Source organism: Typopeltis vanoorti, chromosome 8 (genome assembly GCF_054136105.1).
Source record: "Typopeltis vanoorti isolate ZY-2024b chromosome 8, IOZ_Tvanoo_1.0, whole genome shotgun sequence".
Lineage (NCBI taxonomy): Eukaryota > Metazoa > Arthropoda > Arachnida > Uropygi > Thelyphonidae > Typopeltis > Typopeltis vanoorti.
In genome coordinates this window covers 113,098,066-113,120,067 of record NC_143556.1, presented here as the reverse complement: position 1 = coordinate 113,120,067, position 22,002 = coordinate 113,098,066, and the positions used below count along the sequence as shown (strand labels likewise).

The 22,002-nt window shown below is 35.1% G+C and overlaps 1 long non-coding RNA gene across 1 annotated transcript in view; it reads right to left on the bottom strand.

The window, feature by feature from the left end:
* LOC150104292 (uncharacterized) overlaps positions 1–22,002 on the bottom strand; it is a 125,551-nt gene that overhangs the window by 64,298 nt on the left and 39,251 nt on the right. The window contains exon 2 of the long non-coding RNA XR_016548700.1: positions 4,914–5,153. This is a non-coding gene — a long non-coding RNA (uncharacterized LOC150104292). The remainder of the gene's footprint in view (positions 1–4,913; positions 5,154–22,002) is intronic.

Here is a 22,002-nt window from a genome sequence, read left to right as displayed (position 1 = left end):
GGATATTAGTAATTGCCATCGAATCGGATATTAGTAAGTGCAGTAGTGTGGGTATGTCTTGCATGATATCTACCTGATCTTTAAGAACAATATTTCTCTCAGATAGGTGGTTCCTATCCGAGAGCTTGCTCGATTAACGAATCAAGCGGGATCACCTGTCATTAATTATATTATTATTATTATTAAGGCTCTGATCATGGCAGGAGGGTAACAGCAATAGCCGAGCCTCAGTTAGAACTTCATTGGCTACAGAATTGCCATCCCTTACCCTCCAAGGGTATTGGATTGAATGAATCAATCACCGCATCTCACGGTCGATTGATTCACTCCCGTCATATAGTTCATCTAATTATATATATATTACACTTTTGTAATAAAATATAAAAGGTGTATGAAATAATTTTTGAAATTAATCTTAAATATTTTAAAATTTTATATAAAACTATTAAATTTTTAATAAATATTAAAGTTGCAAATATAATTTATAAGAAAATTTGTATAATCCTCATGAAAGTTTGTAGTATTTGGAAAAGTTATTTATTTTATTTAGAGCAAACTTTGATTTCAACTTAAATATTGAATAAAAAATTTATTTTGGACAGCCGCAATTTCAAAAAAAGTGTTTTGTTCTAGTTCGTTAACGAAAATATTTTTAAATTGTGTTCCGTCAACTCCTAAGAAAGTTGATAAAATCACCTTAATTATCTCAGTCGTAGTTTGGGCTGATTTCAAATTAAAAAAAAAAAAATGGGTGGTGGTGGGTGGGGGTTGAAAACACACACACATGTATGCTTAACTTACTGCCAACAATTTTAATCTGAAAATTGCAAAATAAAATCGACTTAAACTAAGAAGTATGCGCCGCATAATTTAAATTTAATCCAGCAAATTTGCAACGATTACAAATATCGGACACTCGTAGAAAGAGATTTTTAGTTAGAATACAAATACTACACAAAAGTTTTAAAAATACAGTACATGTATAGTCTTTTTGTCTTCTTTTTTAATGTTTTTGATAAATTTTGCCTAGTTATGAAGTTTCTGTTTAACAAGAATCAGTTTAACATAAACGAGTACTGAATATTGCCAATACTAAATAAAAACTTTATAGTTGACTAAGTAGCTCGTTTTGTTTTTTAAGAAAGCAATGAATGAAATAAAATGAATGAAACATTAGCACTTCATTTGTTCATATCGTTTAAACAAGTATAAAATTTCTTTCTACACAGCTTTCATTTATATATATATATATGTCCATAAAAATAAGTGGACCTATTCTGGCCTAAATTAGATTGGATGAGTTCTCTCAATGGAGTAATAACAGGAAATGCCAATCTACAAAGAAGTACTTCATAGTGTACTTTTATTTTGTTCGAATTTAGTTCACTACGAGTATAATAGATGGCGCCACGAATCCACAAATTTTATTTCCCATTAAAAATTTATAATACTAAATTTTTAAATTTCTATCTCGTAAAACAGAATTCGTGATATTTATTTTTTGAAATATGATTTATCTGTAAGTAACAATAGTCATAAGTTATAATGGCGTCAGACTATAAGTTAATCAACTGTATAAGTTCGGTTTACAAGTACGTTGTGGATTCGAATTTAGTGATTAGTTAATTGTTTGCGAATGTCTTTAGATGTATGCTATGTACCAGCATACCAGTACAGAGCATACCACTACTGTCATTTTATGTTACAGGAAGGATCAGATCTTGGGTGGGGATTTCCCTTAGATTGACATAACATTTCATTAAACCCTGGTTAGCTCTTCAGCTGGCAATTTCTGAATGTTATCTGCAAATCATTTATGTATTTGAATTAAGGTAATCAGTGATTGTGGTTTTTCTTTATAAATAAAAAATTAGTTAAAATCGTTTTTTATTAAATTTAATTTAAAACAACTGTTTTGTAATATATTTTTAGATGCATTTTTAAACAAACGAATGTTTTTACAAAAAATGACTCATTATGATTGCGGCATGTCGAATCACAAATAATGACCAATTATATCCCAAATGAAGTTTTCAATACTTCATTTAGGACATTGAAAACCGCTACTCAACCACCTAAAAGTGTTATTTGTTGCCCACAGAATTCTTTATAATCCAAGGTATAGCAGGGCTACGTTCAGAACAGTTCCTTCGACTATGGGATTGGAATGCAGACCTAGAAGGTTGACTGTGATTTCATTTTGAATCAAATAATTCGTCAATAGGTTGCCAGATTTTACATGTATCGTGCGGGGGGAGTTCTAAAAATCAAAATGCTTAACATAAACCTCCATTTCATGACATACTTGGTATAAGAAGGAATTTTGTTAATTTTTAGTGTACTAGATGCAAGAGAAGAAATAAGTATTTTGACAGCGTTGCTTTCTTGTTCACTGCCGAGTCACTTAAACTCAATAAGGTACAATGAATGAAAATCTGACTGTTTGATTCATGAAAAAAAATTAGATTAAGTATCTTTTGAAGGAAAAGCTATAAATCCATTACTCCACGCCTCTTATTCCAGAGGCGTGGATGGAATAAATGTATGTTGTTCATAGCGCAGTCCTTGGATTATAGAAACAAATATTTCTGTGAGATGTGGTTCAATTATTCAAGCTAGTAAATACAGGATTTATCGAGTCATTGCGCTAATCCCTTTAGACACATGGGGGGAAAGGAGGTGTGCATATTCAGAGGTTAGTGTTTCCGAACACAGTGCAGGTGGATAACGATAAAGGTAAGTAGTCAGTTAAACCGCCCAATGAGCACCTCTATTGTTGCAAGACACAAACACAAAACAAGGTAATGAGGTGAGGTTCTTGTATAGAAACCCATCTCCACATTACCTGCAACAAAGAGACTGGTGATTATGTGACAATAGAACAACAGCTGCATGGCTGCTTCCATAGATGTCATATCTCCACGCCTGTTCAGAGATTTACAAAACAATACACCTAAGACTGCAATGCCTTTTCTGTAACAGCATGCTGGATTATGCCATTGCCAACTGCTGATAGCTGTGTGTGTGTAAAATTCAGTTTCATCAGTTGCTTGTGTACAGACCGCACAGGAAATCCATCATCATTTTCGTCACGACACGTACGGCTTTAACACTACAGACAGTCATTAATCACGAGACGACGGCAGATGAGGAAACATCAAAGTGTTCGTGATAAAGGACGGAGGCCAAACACGACACACTGCGGTAACCAACCTCGTCTTTGACAATGGCGCTCCACGCATACGTCCATGACAGGTCGCAGGGCTGGCTTTGGTCTGGAAAACTACGTGCACTTTCTACCTCCCCCCTTTTGTAATGACGGATCATAACAGAAGTACCGGGTTTTTTTTTTTTCTTTCTTTCTTTCTTCCTTCTCCCTCCCTCTAAACATCATCAGCTGCCGGGTAAGAACACATTCGTTCAAGCTGTAGACACATCCACAGACAGCTATGAATGTAATGGTTTCAGCTTTCTATTCCTCCGGGGTTTGAATAAATAGATCTGAAGACTTCTTTTGTTGGTCTGTCGTGGCTGCTTGTGCCAGTCTTTAAAATTAGCTTTGGCGCGAATGCTATCTAACACCAACACAAGTCCAACGCTATGAAATGTATAAAGTGAGAAATTGAAATAAATCATTCTCTACTGAATGAAAGGAAACGGTTTATATATAGAGGGATATATGTAATCAGCCACACATTCTATACATTGTGGAACTTCAAACATTAATGCAGTATTATACACTCAGTGACCAAAATATTAGAGACTTCGTTATGCTAAATGGAAACCACGAAGAACACGACTAACAACAAACTGCAGACGCTATATAAATACAGTAGGTAGTGTTCCTGGAACAACCAGGAACAGCAACAGAATGAGTGCAATATTCGTTCACTACTGTCTTAAAAATAAAGTATTTGAGAAAGGAGCATTAACTTTAGGTACTATCATCATTCACCTGGAGTTATACTTCCAAATTTATATTATTTAATGAGACAGAAAGCAAATGTATACTTTTGTCTTTCTGTCCCTGACTGTGTATGGATTCTGATAGTCAATCGTCTCCAATCTTTGATAGGCATAGATACATAGTTACTATAGCTAGGTGCGAAGGAGAGAGTGGTAATTGACTTACAGTGAAGGGGAGGCACCACGATCAGTTCGAATGTGGAGACGTAGAAATTAAAGGAAAAAACCGCACTCATAGAATTCAGTCCATCCGAAACATGAATGAGGTCCTCCAAGACAACCCACCAGGTATGCAATTTGGCCTACACTGATCTTCCCCATCACGTCCATAGTTTTCCCACTGGATGTGATTTGTGTAACAAGCGGTGCTTACATGAAAATATGCTAAAGCGTATGTCATAAAATTCATAAGTCTGCCTATGCAGCGACATAACATAAATCCTATGTTGGTGAGCATGCCTAGTTTATTTAAGAATTCAAGGACTGTTGGCTCACCTTGTATTTTGAAAGTTCAAAGGAAAACAGAAATTAAATACTTCGATCAGTTTTTAATAATATCATCGATCAGTCAACCAAAGCGTAACGAGAGGAATTTAATTTAAAATAATAATAATTAAAAAATCTAGAAACCAGATTTGCTTAGTAAAGTGTTATGTGATTCATTGACATAAACAATAACGAAAGCAATGACAATACAGTTTCGTCTGATAAAATTGATATTCTGATATGATTTATTTTTTGGCTAAAGGAGGTCTTAGATATCATTCATATACATCAGATCCGAAATGACGAAAGATCTGTAGATATTTCGAATGTTCATCTTAACTGTTCGATCTGCCAATCGAACAGGCGAGATGGACACGTTATGTTTAAAAGCAGACGGAAGGGTGTTTATCGAAATGTCCATATCTAAGCCTTACCTTTTTTTCTTATCACTTCATACCTACCGTAAAGCTAGTGGCAAAAATCCGGTTATTTATTTCCCCTTAACTGGAACCCGTATTTGTCATCTAAAGCAGCTGTCTATTTTTTTTTTTTTTTTTCGTCGAATAGCAATCGAGGAAGAAAGTGTATGAGTAGAAGAGTAGCTGTACTTGCGGTAACTGCAAGCTGGCAGGAAGTATAACCGTCAATTCCCCAGAAGGCTTCATTTTAATGTTCCATTTATAGTTATCGTTCTTATTATTCTGTAAATAGACAGAAAATAAGGAAAATTTTAAGAATGCATTTTAATACGGGTAGTAAAATTATTTTATGAATGATTTTAAAAATCTTCATTTCGTCTAGAGCCAGATAAGAACAAAAACAGGGATGATATGAATGTAAATTGTTCATTCAGATCTCCATTTTTTTTGGGGGGGGGGATTTCAAAAATGAATATCAGTTACTTATAGAAGTTAATTTATCTAGGAATTATTTTAAAACATTTTATAAATAAATGTCATATTAATAAATAACTGCATATTCAAGGGCTTCAAATTTCTTATGAGAGCCCTAAATAATAGTAATCCCAAATAAAATATAAGGTAAAATTTTGTATATGATATATATATATATCATATATAAGGTCATTTAAGCAACAATGGTTTTTTCGCATTTATTTTAAATCAATAATAATAATAATAATAATGATAATAATAATAATAATAATAATAATAATAATAATAATAATTTCCAAATAAATTTAATATTTTATTTGGAATTTATTGTTATTGCTTTAAATGTTCATTTCAATGCTTAAAATGCTAATTTACAAAAATTTTTAATTATAAGTAACTAAAATTATTTTAATGTTGTAATTACTCTTTAAACAGGCTCCCAAATAGGTTTTGCGTTGTCACTCGTATAACGCGCGAGGCTTTGATGCGAAGGATAAGAATGCAAAACCAGGTTTAGCTTGGTATTATCTTTAACATTATATATATATTGTTTATATACAATATATTTATTAATTGTACTGATGAATCTTAAACCACAGGATATTTAACTAATGTGCTATGCCATATTATTGTCTGATAATTCTCCATAGCTATAAACTGAAGACTCGGCAACAAATGATTGGTCCATTTTGAGATCAATCTAGCTAGAGCTTCTTGAATAATACGGAAGTTGTTATTATGCATAGAAGTAAGACATGGCAGACTTCACTCATTTTGCGGTACTTGACGATGGATATAAATACTCCTATTAATTTATATAGAATTTTATTCAAAAATTTTTACCCTTTTGATTTTCCTATCCGAAGGAGGGGTGTACAACTCAATCTTAGCAGTTGGATATCTGTAGTGGGTTTATAATTTAACGTGGGTGTAAGAACTCTCAAAATAAAGACGGCGTAGTCTTCCTCCTGAGGCCATTAGTGCGGTCACAAATCCTCGGAAATGAATCGTTACAAATGGCGATCTGTCAAAATGCGGGAACCAACAGTGTGTTAAAAGATTTACTAACTTATTTTATAGCCAAGGGGCTTTAGTCGCTGCGGGTGGTTTACGTGGGGTTTTGCAAAAGGGAGGAGTTAAAGAGTGGTTAAGTCGAGAGGAAAGGCTCGCTGGATAGGCACTTCCTGTCATAAAACTAACTACAGTGAACTGCAATACCAGCCACACCTCGATTTCTTGAAATATGCTTTCTCGTAGGTTACTTTATGGTTCTCCATGACAGCTAAATTAATCCAAGGTCGAAAGTCTACGATACTTATTAAGTTCCAGCTACAGGGCTCTTCGACTATCATCGCACTTAAATACATAGCCTCCACGTGATATTGGTATTATTGAACAAATGCCGGAGATCCTAAGTACAGGGTTGTGTAACAAACACTGCATTTAACTATTTCTGTTGAACTTTCTGTAGATCCTTTTCAAAAATAAATATTAAATAAATAAATATTTTGAATGTGACCTACTCTGTGGTAATGTCATCATAAGTACCAGCCACACTTTAGCCGTGTATTGTACTAGATGTGATCCAAAAGTTCTTTGTGCTATTTGTGCTAAATTGAGACGGACGCAACCAAGATGCGTTATCTTCATTCAGTCGTACTTTGACGGTGTTTTGTCTACTTTGTTTAGTGCTGCATGTGTTTCAAGATCCTGTGGGAAACTTGGCAAAATCAAGAGCGGAGACAAGGAATATCTTAAAGAGCGTTTGATGTAACAACAGTCGTCAGGCAACAGTGTTTACGGAGATTCCGTAAAGATTTTAAGTTGACAGAGAAGTTAAATACAATCTTCGGTAAGGTCAAACTGATGGTTTAAACTTCGTCGACTAGACTAAATGCTCATGATACAGATGTTAGCAAAACATTTTAACATTGGATGTAGTGTGCACTGGTCTGCAGAGCCAGCCAAGAGAGGGAGGAATCAGCACAAATTATCTGGAGACGGAGGCCTGACTACATTGCATATGTTTTGTTTCCTAGGTAGCATCGTTATTAACTGGTCCGCCTTAGGGATTTTTTTTCTTCCCGAATCTCTTTTCGTCGGCCTTGTCTATCAGAGAATTTTAACAGAAAATTTTAGGAATATCGAATGTCACGATAATTGATTCGGGAGATTATTCCAGATCAAATTGAAAATCGCTTTCGGCAATTCTTAAGGACTTTTCAACTGGCAGACAGAAAAAAGTCATGAGAACTTCTGTTTCCAAATCTGAAGGATTCCTCACGAAATCTGAAGTCATTGATTCAAGTGAATCGCGAAGAGAGAAATAACACTGACAAAGACCATGCAGTTTGCTTCGGGAGATAGGAAGTTCACTGAAACTAGTTTAGGTAGAATTCTAATTTGACCCTTCCGTATTGATTCGTCCTGTTTTGTTTTATCGAGGTGGTCACAGTAATTTTTGGATCGATTCTGTCTAGGATGAAGGCTCTCAAGCAGCTACGTTAATGCATGCTTCGAAATCATTTCCACTTTGCCAAGCTAAATAAAAAGGGGGAGGGTCGGGGCATGCACATCATAGTCCAGACAACAAGCTGATAAATGTATATATGTACGGAAAACGAAACAGAGATTTAATTCTCTTTTTTCTGTCTTTCAATGACCGTCTTACCCAAATCACCAGCTTCATACTCATCCCACTTGCCCCAGTTTAATTAACTTACCATCATGCAGTATATCCTATCACAGGGTTTCCCAAAGCGGGCTCCGTGGAGTCCTAAGTCTCCATAACTGAAATTTTAGGACTCCGCAAAACATTTGGGATTCACTTATATGAGAAAAACTCAGAAATTGCTGTTCAAGCTTTGAAGTTTTTAATACGTTATCCAACAACATATGAAAAGATGTTCTCATTATATTAGCTACTAAAATTAAATATAGAAACAGGATAAATGCAGAAAATGATACGATGCTGCAAGTTACGTCCATCATACCAGACTTTGAAAAACTCTGCACTGTCGTCATTAAAATTAACTTCTCATCTCATCTTCCTTTTTCTCTCTTTTACCTTGCGGTGTCGAGGGCTTATTAATCATGGGACCTCAAGCCGTTCACAGGATAAGGTGGTCAGCCCTATGCCCCTGTGTATCCTGTGTCCTGTAGTGTATGATGTTCACGATAACTTGACTGCATTGTGGAAAATCTTACTATTAAGATTTTCCAAAATGGGCAGTTTTTTTTGGGGGGGGGCAGTTTCTACTATTATATGAGATTGGTATGTTATATTATTATATTAACTGCATGTGATCTGGCTACCTCGTTCGTTTTTCATAGGAAAAAATCCTTATCACTAGATGACTTGGGATAACTCATTTTCGCACGAAAACGCTTATAAAGATTCGTCGCTTCATAGAAGGGATTCAACATGGGTGGAACTGTGAAAGTCTTTAGGAGGTAGATGATTTTAATTATCCATTGTGAAACCACCATGCTACTGATAAATGCCTGAAAACACCAAACATAGAATTCGCAAAAAAAAAAAAAAAAAAAAAAAAATCCGTTTGGTGTCCGGAGCTCAAGTTCCGGGTTATCTAATTCCTAGCCAACCATGTTTAGGGTAGTCGTGAAACATCTTCGAATAACTATGCAACAGGTCGGGCTGTTAACTGTCATAGGTGGGATATAAACTTAAAATTTTGGTCCAAGAATGGTGAAGAGCGATTTATAGAAGTATCCATCTGCTATTTCATTATGTATAATGATATGCTGAACACAGGTTGGTTGCGATGTAATAAAGCACATCTACAGCACAGGAGGAGGAAAAAAGGCATAAATCGGAAAGTTTGTACTGATTTTTTTTCTCATTTGACTTATTGTAATATTATAAACACACCATTATTTACAAATGAAAAATGAATCCTTATTTTTTTTTTTTTAAGCAGTTAGTGTTACTGCCTAATTATTGTAGATTCCACATATGATTTTTCTAGTCATCTAGAGTAGTCGGTGATTTTTTTTTTCCTCTCACCTTATTGTAATGTAGACAGCATTAAGAGGATAATATCGTAAGTCTCTTCGCTACTAAACTAACGCCATCACTAATGAGCCTCATATTCACAATTCTGTTACACTGAATGACAGAATTCAAGACAGTGTTATAGAGTGAAATTTCTTTTTCAACTAATCATATCTTCCCATCGTTAACTATTAAAAGATATGGTTAGTTGCCTCTTCCATGTTTCTGAAGGTTTGAAAACCATTTCAGGCCTCCAATAATCCAAGTAGTACCTTCACATCGCGGATTGAAATTCATATCCCACCTAAAGACAATCACCACTATCTATACCAACCTGCTTCGAATCCCTCCTTGGGATCCACTGTGACAAACAGATCGGCAGTGTCAAAGCGATTGGTGTATTGTCGCCACCTGGAGGAAAATATGCAGAGTGTAGTAAGGGTTCATGTTTCATTTGTATATTTAAACTGTTCTTAACACTACAATATGTCAACTTAAAAAGAAATGGCGGAAACATTTCGACTTCCTCCATTTCTCCACGTCTATCATTTTTTGGTAATTACTCCGAAGACCAAGTAATTTACATCATCAGCTTAGCATAGAGAGGAATCTTTATGAGGAGTTTTAAGGAGTTTTCAACTGAAGGGGAGTTAGCCGGTCTCCTACGGGGATGGTAGGGCTTTACATCGATCTAAACAGCGAGACCGGGAGCAGAATACCCTCATTTAACAAACGATATTTGATAAACCCTAACCTCACGGCAAAAGTTTTTTTTTTGGGGGGGGGGGGATGGTTGCATACTTAGTTTAAATCGGTTAGGTCCCTGAAGAAGAAGGGACCCAAGGTACCTTGTTCGCCATGTCCTAAAACCCGCTCTGTAGTTTATGTGTGGTGTTTAGTAATTCGCATTGATTGACTCAAGTTCCTGTATAGAGTTGATAATATTAATTTATTTCAAATTTCTTAATAAAGGGTTTCTTTATTTTGTGCAGTGCAATTTGAGAATCAGTTAAGTGGAGTACCTTTGTGAAATCCTACCACTGGCTTAAAGTTCGGGCATTAAGAAGTTTATTTAGCAGATATTATTTTGAATGTTTACTTAAAAAGCATCCACAACTAATCGTGTGTGTGCATACGTACACACACCCGAGAGTGTGCTTCAAAGTTATGATAATCACCGTGAAGGAATTGAGGTAGAACCATGTAACTCACACATTATTCTGCATATTCCGCACAAACTATTACAATTTGATGAAATTTAACATATGTTCTTTCTTGTGGTTACATCAGTTGCTTAAATATCATTTTTGTTCCAGGTGTTTATCAGAACTTTTCAGCCCCTCCTCTCGTATGTATAACATTAACTCTGATTATTTAAAGGATGAGTTCGCTAGATGCGTGCAAGTACTTGAATTCAGAAGCTATATGGATTCACCTAATGTTTTATGGCACCCAAATTATCATTTGTTTTATTTAGTTTTATCTTTCTTTCCATATTCACATTCATTTAGATCTAGTATATTTTACTTAAAAATAGAATTTCTAGTACCATTGTTCACCGTTCTGTACCATTTGCTGAATATGGACTTCGATGAAATAATGACTTGATAATTAAATGAGATGTAATTTATTTTAATATGAATCCAATCAGTGAAAGGCTGTTAGCCTGTAGTACCTTAGTATTAGTGTCTGGGGCTAAGGGTTAAATAATCCAGAAAGCTTGTCTAGAGACATGGAATATTTCAATTCACTTCAGGCTTCTTATTGGAAGAAAGGGTGGTCACATGATGAAATTCATCTTATGCATAGTTATTCACAAATGAACCACTCATCCAACTAGACAGGCAATATTAGATATTTCTAAAAAAAAAAATAATAATAATAAAATCTAAATGCTGCATCTCATAAGGAGGTAGCAAGTCTTTTTTTTTTTTCATGAACCAGCACATCCAATTTAAAACATAATACACTCACTATTTGCATCATTCCAAACAATCACCAACATGCATGGCTTTTTTAAACTCACCAATTTGTGTTACGTAGTTGTATTATCCCAATTATATAAATAATTATTGTCCAGTGCATATGACTGTATATGCACTGAGGATTGCTTTCGGTATATCCTTGCGAAGGCTGGATATACTGAAAGTTATCCCCCCCCCCTTCTTAAAACGAGTTAAGAAATGTATGATCAGTTTAGCTCTGAAATGTATTAATATTAGTGATATTATGACATCTTTCTTAATAAAGAAAAGATAAGATGATTAGTGTGAGATTAGATTCACTGACCGTGATTCCGGACAGATGTAAATTGCGAGAATTTAATCCAGCGATGAAAATCAGCAATTCCCAAAGGGTCACACTGCCAGCTTGACTCTGAGCAAAGTATTTATTGCCACTCCTAGCACAGTGAAACATTTTGGGATTTATTAAGGTAGTAGTTTATTAAATGATCTTAACAGAAATTGCTCGTTTTCCTTCCTTCTCAGTAATAAGTATCATCAAAATATCGGTTTTTAGTTCCTCGAGTTTTTATATATTTTTATAAGCATGTTTCTTGTTGTCGAAAGCGTCTGAATCTTGAGTGATAGAAATTACTCAACATGATATTATAGTTATTTAGCAAATTCTCATTTGAAAAAAAAAAGTTACCGATATCAATAAAGAGAGAGAGAGAGAGAGAGAGTGTGTGTGTGTGTGTTAGCAGTGATTCGGTCTTATTCGAAGCATGGTCTCGTTTTGAGAAAATTACCTGTTATGAACCGTAAAGCAGCACACCTACTTCATATTAGAATGTATATTATTGAGAGAGTGGTTCGCAAGTAAGTACTTAACACTGTTGTTGAAAACTGATTATTACATATAACCGTCACTTTTAAATCTGATTGAAGTACGTATTTATTGAACTCATTAGTAACAGAATAGAAACTGGCTTCTCCCTATATGCTAGTGTGGCCCGCTGGTGAATGTGGCAGACTGTGTTTAAAGAAGAATCTTTCTTTTCTTGACATAAACAGCGGAGGTTTCTGAATTTTTGCAAGGAACCAGATGAGGGAATTTGAACTTCGATTACTGTCATCAGTAACGAATCGTTTTTCATATGATAAACGATGATTCGTTACCGTATCACAGGTAAAATATAGTATTAATTAGGTACTTTACTTCTTTTGTTTTGTAAATTTCGTAAATGTGATGTATAGGAATCCTTTTTGCGGCATTATGGGACGGGAATCTAAAAATCTGAAAACTAACCGTACAAAATTTTTCGATGAATACATTGCTTTTTTTTTTTTGCTCATACTTTGTGTGATCTACGAAACATTTCATGACAAGTTAAGAATTAAGAGTGAGCCGAATTTTTTTAAAACTTCTCGATTATTTTCATAATAAATAGGCTACTGTAATGGAATATGGGATTTAGAAACAAATGAAAAAAAAAATTAACATATTTTGTTGAGCTGGTTTGTTCGCCATTACGAAGTACTGATACATCCATGGAGAAGAAGTACTTCTTTCTCATGACATACCTTCATAAAACAGGAAACCGGATTGATAAACGAGTGTTTTGGATTTGGAGGTATGAAATTCTTACCTTATAACCTATGGCTTTTACATCTTCTTATAAAGTTATATGCGATTTGATTTTTTCTTGATATCATCTACCATCGCTTATATAATGAGAATTTCTTTATTCTGATCTTCACGAAAAAAAAAAAAAAAAAAAAAAAAAAAAAAAAATTCGACTGCCTACCGCACACCAGTACTAAGATTCATATCTTGAAGTCCGCTAATGAAACATTGTACGATCGGACGAAAGCCTTATTGTCTAACTGGGCAACCTAAACGAACGCTAATTTACTGCACACCCCATGACCCTTATTGTAGTAGAAATGGTTGGCATGGCGGCAATGAAAACCCAAACCCACCTGCTGTGCTCTGCCAGCCTTCCGACAAGTCTGTTTCTCGCGATGTATAGCCTCCCGTAGCGATCGTGACACAGCAGACAGGGCGTCAGAGATTGACGCTCAGATTTAGGGAGGTACAAAGACGTTAATGCGAAAACTCGCCACATTCAGGAAGTGCCTAGCCCAGCCCTTTCCACCGATCTTGACCACACTTTTATCTTTCCCCCATTCAGTAAAACCCCCGTAAACCACCTCGCAGCTCCAAAGCCCCTTGGCTATGAAATAGCCTACTAAATCTTTTAACACGCACTGTTGGATTCGCCGATTTTGACAGACCGCCATTTGTAACGATTCATTTCCGAGGATTTGTGACCGACTAATGGCCCCAGGGTGCAAGACGAGATTGTCTTTATTCCATGGGCGCCTTCATACCAGCAGTAAATTATACAGGTACTTCGGCCACCCATCCCTTAGTACCATTACAGTCGATATCACTTATGTGCATGAATCAGACCTCACTTTAAGTAACATGTCCAACTTTTTTTCTCCCCTGGAAAACCCATGCATTGGGCGTCATTGACAGTTGGCGTTTTTAAAGTATTCAGAAATTTCCATCGGTTATTCTTGGTAAAAATAGTTTGGAGAAACCCTATCTAAGTTTTGTGGTGCGTACCTGCAAAGAGATTACTCGATACTAATGAGATCTCCACGCAATTAATATTGTTTGTTACAAGTAATCGTAACTTATTAGTTTTTCTGTCAGTAATTGTGTTTTAAATTGGCTTATTATTCGACAAGCCTCTGATTTAATCAGCTTTGATTTTTCAAAAAAAAGTTACTCTGTACTATTTTGCTGTACTATTTTTTTTATTTCTAACCCAACTCTCATGGCCACATATCGGGTGATTTTTCTAATGTTCCATACAAGTTGAATTAACTATCTTTTTTATGTAGTTGTTCCTTCTCCCAAAACATCATAATCTTAGAGTACATTAGAATGTGCGGGCTAAGTATTTTTATCATTATTTTTAATTTAATTATTTTTTAATATTTTATATAATCCAAAAACTCTTATCTAGAGATCAAACGTTGAATTTTTCTCAAGTCACTTCAGGCCTTCAATATACGGGATGGTGGTGTCACAATGGTCGATCAAATTCATTTCCCGTGTGAGGACCACAGACATCCGTGCCTTTAGCGGAATTCCAGTTCGCAGTCTGTTGGTTGGACAACGAGTATGTTAATCAGTCCGCCAAATTGACCGAGTAATTTATGATCATATTTAATTTATCATTGCTATTAAAAATGTGCTAAGTGGAGAGTTTGTGCCAATACTGAATTCACTGCAACAACTTGGATAATAACTTTTTTCTACTTTCCTTTACCACCAGTAGAAGATATTATTAATCTCTACCTACTTCACCTACTTCTCTACGAGGAAGAACACAAAGAAAACGGCTTTTTTTTTTTCTTCTCTCCTTCGAAATAAAAAAGCCAATATCAGTATAATTAAGCTGGGGAGGAAGGAAGACTTGACTCTACTGGGAGTTTACTAACAAATAGCTAGTTTTTTTTATTATTTATTTATTTGAGATAATTAATAATTTTATAATAATTAAATACTTGTTACAGAATTCTGCACTGCAATCTTACTTTCAAGTTCGAAATTCGATAACTCAATAGAAAAGTCATTTACACAACATTGTGGGCATGGATGAGTTCTATTTTTAAATTTTACTCAGACCTCACTTCGAAATTTTCGGGAACGACAAGGCTGGGAAACATACTGCCCTCTGAAGTATTTAGCATTTTCATTAGTGTTTTTTTTTTTTTAAATAAATAATAATAAATATAAACAGTGCCTCCTCTCTCTCTTTTCCAGTGCCTCTTGTGGTCTGGAACCTTACATTTACTCCACGGGCTGCCTGAAAGAAAGTCAAGAATGACTTGGTAATCGGTTTCAAAAGTTAATTATTTCGCATATCCGGTATGATGGGAAGGCCGCTATCATTGTTTCGACAAGATTTTTTTTTTTTAATAATAATGATAATAGTGATGATAATGATAATTTGAGTTTTCTTAGGTATACGTGAAGAAATAGCTTACTTTGAAAAAATACACATAAATAAAAATTTTATAAGTGTAATTAATAATTCTGCTTACTAATTGGGAAAAATTATAATAGAAAAATAAAATTATCAAATTTGTATTTAGCTTTTCCTAGGCGTTGTTATAGCTCATGAAATCTCTTCAGGATCTGTGGGAGAGAAACAATGTATCCACGTGCAAGTTAATGTTGATATACGAATGCATATTAGACACGTTAGAGTTGTCTTTAGAATACATAATTGGGGAATTAATCATATGGGAGGGCGTCTGAAGCGAAGTTAGCAACTTATTTAAACGCTAAAAAATATCTTTAGTCCAAGGTTGATATGTGTACAAGGTCGGGTCTTGGACAGACTTGTTTCCTGCGCGAGTCACGCCAACAAACATTGCTCAGTGGTTGGAAACTCGAATGTTAGCGAGATAAAGTACGTTGCATTATCTTTATTTGATCAAACTTACTTTTAAACAATAACTATTTAACTAATGTCATTATTATATTTAGGCATTCGCTAGTTCTTCCTGTTAATAAACAGGAAGAACGCGAATTTTTTTCTTTTTTTTTTCTTCTTTCTTTAAAAAAAAAAAAAAGCAAGGATATTTAGAAAAAAAAAATTTTTTTTTTTAATAAATGTAACTACATCTTCTGTAGGACAGATGATTAGCCAGTTTTCTTATTTGATATTTGTTTGCGCCTATTTATTATTCAAAAAAACAATTATCATGTGTAATTAAATTAAGATTAAAATTAGTCACAGATATCCAGCAACTCTGCAAGGTCGAGAAGCTCATCCATCTCATTAAAAGTAAATAGTAACATAATTATATAATTTTATTTATTTGTTTAATAAAAATTAAAACTTTGTTTTAATTTTTATCCACAAAATTTAATTTTTTATCTATATATCCGGCCTGGTTGGCCGACTCTCTAGCCAAAAGGTTGCGAGTTCGGGATGTTTGTGATTGTCTGTGAAAATACTAGTGGTAGTGGTCGGCGGTAGACAGCGTGGTATAGATGATGATGATGATGATTGTAGTTGTGGCTGGTGAAGACGGAGAGTTGTAGAGTAGGTGCCCTTCCTCGATATGTCTTTGAATTACTGGAGGTGTCATGTAATAATAATATCGACAAGCTTTATATGTTCATTGTGCATCACATAGTTTGAATTTGGCACTTGGAAATGCTATATCTGTGACAAATAAGAAATTGCATTGGCATAATTGAAAAGGTACACAATTTCTTCAATACCCCTAAAAGACAGGACGTCCTTGTTGTTTATAATATTAATATCTTTTAAGATTTATAATATCTTTATTTAGCTTGCAAAAAATATTTGCGTGCACCTTACCATTGTCTAAAATAATGCAAAAATCTGACAGTGACCTCTTAATTGCCCTAAATTTTGTTGATGATGTTGTGGCTCAATTAAATACCGTTCGTGAAACACCAGATTCTTCATTTAAAGGACCTCATCAAAACAAACATTAAGTCCAATGTTCCAGCTGATTCTGTAGAAGTGTATTTCAAGAGAACTATTTCATTCCATTTATTGACCAAATATTGACTAAACTTCATGAACGTTTCACTCGGCACCCGCAACATTTTGAAATATATTTTTTTCTCTTCTACCAAATGGAAAAGATGCGCCAACAGTAAGTGCAATGGAAGATTTTCGTCAGTTGTGTGAATTTTATGCCGGCGATTTGCCTTATACAAATCCAACAATTTTGAACACCGAATTCAAGTTGTGGTATAAGAAATTTGAAAAACCGTTTGAAATAGCGCCATGCAAAAATGCCGTTGATACAGTTTCAAAGTGTGACAAAATGATATATCCTAACATCTAGAACTTATTAAAAATATTTGCAACACTTCCGGTAACATGCGTCAGTGAAAGGTCATTTTTAACTTACGCCTTTTAAAAAGCTATTTAAGATCTACCATGACACAATCACGATTGAACGGACTGGCTTTGCTATATATATACACACAGAGAGAGATTAATGTAACCACGACTGAAATAATTCAAGAGCTTTGTATAAAGAAAAGAAAACTGGATTTTATTCTTTAAATAAATTTTTATAATCACCTAATGAATTTTATTGAATGAATGAAATTTAACGAATTTTAGTTGAACGGATAAAAAATATTTTTAATGCAAATTTATTGTATTAAAAATATTTTTATCTGCTCAACTCGGTCCCCCCCCCTCCAAGATTAAATCCTGGGTGCGCCACTGAACAGAAGCACACCTCAGTGTTCATTAGTGCTGAGGACAAAGTAATTTATTTAAGTTACTACAGAAGGATTAGCTGGGCAAACTACCGAAAACACAGACTTTCCCCAGGAGTCCATACAGGGAGTTTGAATTTAGGAATGGAGGGTTATTCCCCCTCTTTAAGGTTTCGCCTGGTCTTTAATGAAAATCAACAGTTAGAAGCAGCTATCAGGCAGCGAAACCTCAAAGTACGAGTATAAGGCGACTATGTGGACTTCTGTGTAGAGTTCATGTTTTAAGTAGTGCCAGTTCTAGTGCCACCCCCCCCCCCCAAAGAAAAAGGAAAGAAAAAAAAAACACTAGAAAATTTTCCAAAAATATTTTCTTAATTAAAATTCAGGAAATTTTAATTAAGAAAATTAGAGCATACGACCTATGCTCTGTCGTATGACAGAGCATAGGTCGTATGCTCAGTCATACGCATACGACCTATGACTGAGCATCATTGCAGATGCTTAGTCATAGGTCGTATGCGATACGTAGTGGGCATTTTGAAATCGTGTACTCAACCCCCCCCCCCCAAGATTAAATTCTAAGTGCGTCACTGGTCAGTACTATGTAATTACTATGCCGAAGTTTTTTTTTTTTTTTTTTTTTTTTTTTTTTTTTTTATGTTTCTATATTATCTGGCTTAAATAGGCGTCTGTCATTTTATTTTCATTACCTCTGATAATAAAAAATAAATAAATAACAGTGCTCATCGTTTCAGTCAGGGCAAGTCCATCAGATGAATCAGCTAGCTAGCATAAGTAGTCAAGTGATTGCATTGTGCAATTACTTGACTACTTGCATCATTTCTATTGACTTTTACGATCCTTCTCTGCTTTTCACATTCAATTTGCTGTTCAGTCTGTTTCTGGCAACGTACTGACATTGAATGGATATTTTTTAATCCCAACATTTTCGGTATATCCGAGATACCGTTACTCGCGATTAGCTCAGCAGAGTAATTGACTAAGAGAAGCTCTTACTAACTCATGTGGTCTCTACTGTTATCTCTTGTTCCAATCACTTTGGTACATTATCACATATTTCAACAAGTATTGTCTCTAAGAAGCAACTATTGCATTTTATAGTAATTTTATCATTTATTCACCTACTATGTGTTCTTTAATCATGTATTATTGATGTCTTCTGCTTAACATGGGAAATGTCTAGCATATATTTGCTAGCACAGACGTTTTCCTTAAGAAGACGCACAAGAATTAATAGATATAAACACAACGAAATATAAAAGTACTTACGTCGGCTGTAATTCTGAACACCCCAACTTAATCCCTTTTCATTTGCGCAGCCAACGCGCCTTGGTTTTAAAGGTCTGGGTCCGAATTCCGTGTTAGACGAATAACTTATATACGCTTTTCAGTTTCATTCTAATCCTAAGCAATAAGGAATTCAATTTGCAGTCCTTAAGACTTTAACTTCTCATACTAATCTGAAAATAGTAAACGAAAACATTTCTAGACTTTAGAAGAGTGTAGGTTACGTCAATTGATTAGATCATTTAGATGAACTCCTGTATTTTGGGGTACGTGTGACTTATAAATTTAAAGCAGCTATTTATTAATGTAAGTAATGTTATGTGCAGTACTGAGTAGGCACGAACTTGAATTGGATAAATTAGACGACCGTGTATTAGGATAGGTAGAAAGTCGTAAACTAGTCGTCTACGCTTAATTTGAGTGGTTCAGATGGAAACTAATGTATTATATGAGGATGAGATGATTTCATATATTTATTAATTATTGGAAGGCACGAAAGGGCGCAGTTAAGCCTTTAAGAGTAGAATACGAAACAAACTAATGAACGTTTGTTGGAACATTTAACATTGCTGAATTTTCCTTGTTGGGGTTTCAAAATGTCTACGGTTGGTTGTGTGCTTGGATAATGAACATTTATAATATCAAGTGTTAACTGTTTGAGTGCAAAGAATGCTTTCGACATCCCAAATGGTTACCAATTTGTAATTAACTGACAGCAAATCGTGATTAGGAATTCTTTCAACGATAGTTTTATTGACGTGTTAATATCCATGTCTCTCTCTTATCTCACTATTAGAATGCATTGTTGTGATCTCGGATGGTTTTCATTTTAGGAAAGAAATGTTTATGTGATTTCCGTTTTAAAAGATGGCTCACTTGTTTATGCCTATTTTATTAAGTTATTATAGTATTTTTTTAAATTTTCAAATGTTTCTTTATTTAAGGAATATAAATAATAGGTGCGAAATTAGACGCATTTTAAAAAGATAGCATTTGTAATTACAACTATTTAGATCTTCAGCATCACATAGAAAATTATTTCTGCTTTATTGGTTTTGTTAAACAGCAATGGATGACCGTAATTTTCCTCATTTCTCTGTGAAATGAGGAAAATTACGGTACTTTTGACTCGAAAATCACTGCAGTGGTTTTGACTCGTCTTTCCATAAGCTCCTTTCTCTTTTAAAATTACATAAACGGTAATTCAACATTGACAATAAAGTGTCAAATTCTTTGGTATCCTGTTAGAGGCATGCCTTTTTTACTCCCTTATTGTTTCAGAGTGCAAATTCCTTTTATCTTTCTCAAATCCTGAAAGATAATTATATTTATTATAATACAATGATAAATACGGTACTCTTCAATTTACAGCTTTGAAGGTTTATTTTGTAATGGAGATTTATTTCTGTATTAGATCATATTTCATCTTTAGAAATGTCTCATTTAGTACTGATGGATGGTCATTGCTGCACAACTTAGTACGAATGATTTGTCGAATTCAGTTTTGAACTTGACTGAATCAGGGAAATAGGAATTTCGTCTTTGTGAAACTATTGTTAATCAATGCACCTCATCTTATTATATGAAAAAAGATAATATTAATATGTGCATCACATATGTCTCCAAAAAATATCGCTAGTATAAATTTAGGAGACTACTTATATTAACAAACCGTACCTTACATACCCAGTGGTTCAAGTATTTGAGTTGAGTATCTCATGCGTATATAAAGTGAGTATGGCTCGACTGCTCGGGTTCCTTCTCTTATCATCGCTACTCCGTAAGTGCGTATAGCCGCATTTACGAATTAGCGACGCAATACCGATGTTATTTATTGTAGAAATATTACATAACCACAGATACATAAATCCTTCCCAGTTCGCGTAGTTAGTGGAATACAAAGGTATCTTTGACAGGTTAAAAGAATCTGTCATGTGAGATCATTATTATAACTTTCTAGTCCAATTATACCCTTGAATATCAACGATTGTAATATGAACATGTAGTATAGGAAACGTCATTTTTTTTATTGTTTTCCCCTTCACTAGCGATATAGAAATTAACACGTCATTTAGTTAAATATCCATATGTTGGGCATTATGTGTTAACCAATAGAAATAACCAATGTCAAAGCGTCACTGTTGTGTTGAGTGGCTTTTAAACCATGTAACCTTACACACACGTGGTCGTAGTACGGAAATTGAAGCTGTTACTTTTGCCGAATCACATGTTACTTACGTGTTTTGCTAGTGTGACTAATTATTCTTTCAACTGTAATGTCATGGCTGCCCCGAGCTGTCAAAAGAGACGTGGGGTTCGGCGCCAGTTTGTGTGGCGTGGTGGTGGTGGCAGCAGGCAAGATAAAGCACCCCGAGAACACCAGGCGTTACTAATGGTACATGGCCGATAGTTGCCCTACCGCCCTGTTTAATGACCAGCCCGCTAATAATGGAACAGCTCGCCTTTAAGGGATGCCGCTAGCGCTGTTAGTCCCCCCCCCTCCTACTCTAAGCCTAGAACGATCGCAGCGCCACTGAATTGGGTGGTTTGAGTATTTTGTTTGTATCGAACGCCTTTGGGTGATTACTGTGCCCGTCGCAGTTTGCTGGAGAAGTTGCGCGGGGACATGGTAGCCATAAACCTTATCACTTGGAGCTCGTGTTTTACAAGCCTTGGGGGAGTGGTGACTATCGGCCCTATCGCCAGTTCACTCCATCTCCGCTATTCGCAATCCTGTGCGGATCCAGGCGCCATAAAGGTCCTCCTCACCCTTGTAAAAATGTAGCTCTTATCTCAGGATGACTGATGCCAATGTCCGATGTTCATGCTATAACATTCGTTCTATCTTTGCAACAGTTTCGTTATCCACATCTTTTGCCTGATTTACGGGCGCAACACAACATTCCTAAGTGACCCCATTAAACCAGACTTGGCATACAAGTGACAGATAGACGAAAATAAGGAAATGGCTGGGCACACTACGGTCGCATCGTGTTATTGACGGCTGCCTTCCATTATATGGTTTCCTACTAAATAAGGGAAGTGGTGTGATGTTTACGGAAGGTATGAACATTTCTCCCTCTCCTCTGG